We start from the raw sequence: 6,618 nt of genomic DNA, 5'->3' as shown, positions 1-6,618 counted from the left end.
AAACTAATTTAAAAAATATAACTAATCTTCGATTGTTAAAATAAATCCGATAATGCTTTAACCATAATTTTGTGGCAGACATTCAGAAAAATCTTACTTTTTATCAGATTTTAGTACCAATATAGTTAGTATACACATAAACTTACAGACGATAACTAATAGAAAAATTGCAGAGTAAAAATAACTATCTACCATTACAGATATTTAATTAAAATGTTCTTACTATTTTTCACTATATTTTTCTTTATAGTACGTATTTAGTCTAGATAATAGAGTCTTTAGTATTTATTTAATACTTATTAGTTATTACTATTATATGATATTTAATCATGCATGAATATTTTCTATAACCTTTGTTTCAAATATATTAAAGTTTAATTAATATTTTCTATACTTTAATTCATTTTAAAAACATCGCTTAGAAATATACTTCTCTAGTCTGATGTCAAAGACATTGACCTTAACATAGAACGTTCTAACTACTTATCAATCAATAGCCAATATGGAAATATGTAATTACTACTTTAATATAATAAAGGAAAGAACATTGTGTGTAGTTTTTGGATTATATATTATATACGACGATTTACATGAAATTTATTATTATAATGAAATAATTAAGTGAATATATTATATTTTATTATAAGAGTATAATATATAGTTTTTTAAAAGTAATTTTTTTGTTTAAATAATAACTATATGTATTATCTTTTAATATTATAAAATTCTTTTATAACAGTTAAAATTGAGGAAAAATGAACAACCCCTATAACTAAATTAGTAAATGTATACAGATTTTAAGCACAAAAGTATTTTACAAATAGTTGTATAAAACTTAAAAAATATATATTTACTATATCTAATGATGAGCTGTAGAAATATTTCAAGCGGTATTTTATTGTATCACAACACATAATATTTTAAAATTAATTAATTAATTCAATGTACCCATCTATATTATAGTTGTTCATTACCTGTTTTTTAATTAAGTTACGTGAGTGTCTCAAAAATTATTTTAGGTGTAATTAATTGGAATTAAGATGACCTCAAATAGCAATAAAGCTTGTTAAAAAAATATATATATGTATAAATTATTCTTCATTTATGTACAACTTAAATAAAATACTAGAGACTATTATGTATTGTTTAGTTATTCGCTGTTTTTATTCACTGTCCCTTTAACATACGAGTACACTTCATTAATTTAATTAATAATAAATTAACGGCCATGAGAAATTTGTCATTATTTATTCAATGATTTGCACCATGTAATATATATATATATATATTTATATATACACTTATGACCTATGACTTATGAGCGTATTCATAAATTTATTATACAATTTATCTAAATAATAATTGGTAATAACAGGTATTAATTTATGCATTGTGTATGTTATTGTTTGTTAATAATTTAACTAATTGTTTATATTATTATATCCGCAGAATTACAGGAATACAAATTATTTCATTTATTGCAGTTAACAAGTTTTGACATAAATGTTCTATAAATATTATACTTTATATCTATATATCTATTAATGTATCATAAGTAATTATGTATTATTATGATTCATAAAATCAGATAACCTATATAATTAGCAGATCGGACTTTCATAACATGATAAATTGCTTTTTATTATAAATAATTAAATATTGGTAAGATATATTTCATTGTTTCAAAGATAAACTATAGATGAAATTATTAAATTAATTTTTAAGACAGTAATAATGTAGAATAAAATAATTTATTCCACCAGCAGCAATTTAACTCTCGGCATGTACACTCAAACCTACCGCGTCTTCTTCGTTATATATACTTCTTTGAAAAAAGCTGTTAAAGTGCTGATTTAAGGAGATGTTTGCAAATCAGAAATTAAATATTTCATAAGAACTCAATATATAATCGTGTAAGTATTTAAAGTATATACAATATATTTAATTGGTAAAGCTAAAGAAAATTGAGAAAAAAATATTTTACTATTAGCTTATTAGTGTTTTATTATTTATAATGACATTTTACTGAAATTAATAATATTTGTAGATTATAAACAACGATGTTGAGCTTATGAGTATATCGAGAAATTTATTTATTTCATTTATATTCCTCATTAATAAATAAAAATAAATAAATAATTCATAACACATAAAAATGTTGAGTTGTTGAAATGTATGTTATTTATTTTATACTATAAGTTTCATTTAATTATATATCAAACTTATAAATATTAAAAAATATGACTATAAATGTTTTGTTTATTACATTTGTTCGGAATATCGGTTATTCTTTAAAAAATAAATGTATAGTAATCCGATTTGACATTTTGTTATTGAGTGACATTTTAGAGGAATTATATACTTAAGTCCTTGTCGTTTTTTATTATTTCAATGCTAGTGATCGCTGCATATAGATTTTAATTCCCTAATCGAATGAATATGATGCAGTACTGCAATTTATCTAGCATATTTATCACTTTAGTAATATTTGTCTATTGTTACCTTTAACAGAATAACTCCATAATAATAAATATTTTAATAAAAACATGTACTAATAACAAAATATTAAATGAACACTTGTCAATCATTTAAAAAAAGAAAGAAATTAAAATATTACAATAATAGTAATTTTAAATTTATTTATTTTTTGAAAAATATTATTAGAATAATTAAATATATTTAGGCATAGTAAGTGAATAATAATAAAGTATAATATACTTGATGTAAAAAAATAAAAACAAGTATAATTAATACCAAGTTTAGTATTAAATAAACTAAAAAAGCTTATAAATAATAAGTATAATAATAAAAGTGATATAAATAAAAAAAAATCATATTAAAACACATGCCACACAATAAAATGTCTCCAAATCTTCAGCACATTATTCATAATCAACCTCAAATATTACCATCAGGTACACATTTCAAATTAAATTAATTTAATGCAGTCAATAATAATAATAGTGCTGAAAATAACAATTTGAACTCATCGGCTAATCAGTACCTCACATAGGCGTGCGCATGGGGCTAGCCGATTGAGCCTTGGCTCGAACTGAATCTTTTTAGAGGCATAATAAATTTTCAACCAAATATTAATACTAATAATAAATTAATATATTCGTTACTAGATTATATAAAAGCAAATAATAACATAAAATCGTTTAATAGATTTTTCACTGTTCTGAAAATATTCAGTGTAATACCAGTTACAAGTTGTTCCTTTAAACGGGTATTTTTATAAATTAACAATAGTAAAATATAAATTAAGGAGTACTGTACACAGATATCGACTTAATAGTTAATTATTATTTTAGATAATGTTTACTGAACCAAAACTAACATCTAAACATCTAGCATTAATATTGACATGGCTATTAATGAATTCAAAAGTATGGCAAATAGGAGAATTTATTTATAATTTTTTAATTAAAATTATTACATAATTAACTTATTTATGTACAATTTTTTATTCATTAAACCAAGTTTTTTTAGATTTTGGGTATTGTATTTTCTTCTCTTTATGCATAATTATTGTATTTATATCATTTTATTTTTAACTTCAAAATATATGTGTAGAAATTAGCACATTAATGTTGTGTGCACATACAACTTGACTCTACACAGTTTTTAATTTACAATTAGAATGTACATTAATGTGTTTAAAAAAAATTAGGGGCACTGTCCGAGTATTAGACATTAATTGTTCCAGGCTCGACCAGAAATTGAAGTCTGCGCACGTCTATAGTGTCTCGTCGCTATGAATTTAGAAAATACATCGAGTAATATGTGTGATTATAATTTAAGTATCAGTTGCCCAATCACTTGATAATCTAAAGTGACCATATTTCTTCAAACACTAAAAAATTATTAAGCTGCAAAAATTCCCAACATGTTTGCTCTGAACAAATTAATTCGAGTTTTCGTGATTTTAATTTAACAATATTTTCAGAAAAATATATAGGTCTTCTTATCAGTATAGTAGAAACATTATTTGACAAAAAAAGTATTAAAAAACCTCACTCTATGAAAGTTGGCAAACTTTTTTTAAATAACTTCAGTGATATTCTTTGCATCTTCCCAATTGGTGCAAGATTAAAAATAACGACCGATTTTACTACTACTGGTACCTCGAGTTTAATCATCTAATTTCTTTTAATCTTGACGGGGTTGGTACCATAAAATGTCTTTCCAAGTTTGTTTGTTCTATTTTTAATGACTTTTACAACCGTGTGTTGTTTTTGGTTACATTTGTTGAAGTTAAAAGAGCATATGATACTATATATATATTTCAACATTTAAATCTCACCACCACTACGATTTTAATATTCCCGATACTTTTTGTAATTATATATACTCCTTATTTTATTTAAAATATTTACATTTTTCTTCTTCATTTGGTTCGGATTATATTTGCTCATTTTATAGGCGACTCCGGCAAGGTAGTTGTATCAGCTCTATTTTATGTAATGTTTATAGGATTTCCATAAGTGAAGGCTTAACATCTCATAAATTGTCTTGCCTGTTCTATAATAATGACATTGCCATGTATTATCTTCGTGAATAAATCGTTGAATAATGCTATCCTTCACTTAAATTCAGTATTGCACTCTTTGAATAATAAACTTCCTTCTGCATTCTTTGAAGTTGTTCTTCACAAAAGTCAAGCAATAATTCTTACTAGGAAACGATACATAGATTTCCCTCCTATATTAACCATAAATCCATAGCCTCATTAAGTTCTATCACATACATAAGACTTATACAATTCCCGAAACTTAGATTGACCTCCCATTTTAATTATCTTTAATCTATGTTTTTTAAATAGCTTAATTTATAGGATGGGCGCTCACCGGAAGCAGAGTGGCTCAACAATATTTACCGAGCAAACAGGTATTTTTAGCCCACATACATCATTTCAGGCCATTTTTTTTAAATTTAATTTATTATCATTTATTGTCTTATTAGTAGATGTATGCTAATCATTTTTTAATTGGGAGAAGTATAAAACAATTTATTATGAATTTTGTCTTATATATTGATAAAAGCTATTCCTAATTTATTATCAAACACATTTTACATTCTTCTTAGCTTTTATTATCTAACCATTAAAATATTTGACCATTATACCTATCAAGTATTTGAACCAAAAACTTCCTCTAAGTCTAAGTAATCTCATAATTGTACACAAGTTTTATTATATATTTACATAAATATATCACTACAGCAATGTATATATATTTTGTAAAATACTTTATCTTCTTGTTTTATAAAATTGAATAAATAATATTACACAATAATAATTTTTTTGGATTTATTCCTTATATAATCACAGATTATACAAACGTAGTTTGTATAATATTTGGTATTTTTAAATAAAAATGCAAGCTTATGATGTTATTCACAATCATGGTCGTATATATTGTTATTTTGTATAAGTATTATGTAAATCACAATATAATAATTTAAGCCATCTGAATAACTATTTATACATTGTGTGGTTTACTAGCTTATTGTTATAATATTATAATAAAACGATGTAATTACGTAAGAAAATCAATTTATCGCGTATTTATTATTTGTTGTTCAAACCACAAACTAAAATATTTTTATTCATAGTTCACATTATAAATTCTTTTTTGTTATTTCTAAAGTCAGTTGAAAATAACAAAATATTGATTATTTTCTTCACACCTGGACCAGGTCATTTCTTATATAAGCAACTAGCAAGTCAACGATCATTGTCTCGGTTACCTGGTGGACTACTCTAAGCCTGGCGCTCGCACTTCCTTATTTTAGTAGTATTTAAATCAATCATTCGGTTAAAAGATGATTATAGTACTTTTTATTCGCTTCCCTTTTTTAGACTCAATGAAATAATTTGAACGCACTATTAACCTCTAATCTTCACATAGTCATCGGAGAAATTCGGTTCGCACTAATTTTAAATCTGAAGATTCAATTCGTAGTCTCACCAATAGAAATTCGTCCACGTCAACTCGCCGGAAAGTTTTTGTTAAAATATTTTTTGAATTAATCAAATTTTTTTTTTATCATTGGCCTAAATAGGTATTTATTTGTTTTGTGCAGAATTAATTCTTTATCACGTTTTAATGATATAATTTGGCAGTTTTCTATAGTTAAAAAAAAAAAAAAAACATCATACTAAAATAACGGTTAACACTAAACTGTAGAATTTAACAACATTTATTTGTAACATACTACATTTTAACACGCTTAGAATTTCTATATTATCCAAGTATTATTTATAAATTTGGCAACACACGACAGCAGTCGTGTTATTTTCAGGGGTCTATTAAAAAACTATAATAGACAATCGTCCAAAATCGAGTTATTAAAAAGGTCACCCTGATAAGAACCGTTTGCAGTCATGTATCACCCTTAGATCATATATGATCTAAACTCTAAGGTATCACTACCATATTGCCTTTACTCATTTTTAATGAAGAAATTCATGAATAAGGCACCCAGAATAAGCAGACATTTCAAGAAAATAATTAGTTTTACCACAATTGTAGATTAGGTAATAAAAATAGATGACCTCTGGGCACATTTTTTTTATTACTCTTATTACTAAAATGTGCATCAAGGTTATGAGGA

This window comes from Melanaphis sacchari, unplaced genomic scaffold, assembly GCF_002803265.2.
Source record: "Melanaphis sacchari strain LSU unplaced genomic scaffold, SCAv2.0 Contig8_pilon_pilon, whole genome shotgun sequence".
Lineage (NCBI taxonomy): Eukaryota > Metazoa > Arthropoda > Insecta > Hemiptera > Aphididae > Melanaphis > Melanaphis sacchari.
This window is presented reverse-complemented; position numbering follows the sequence as displayed.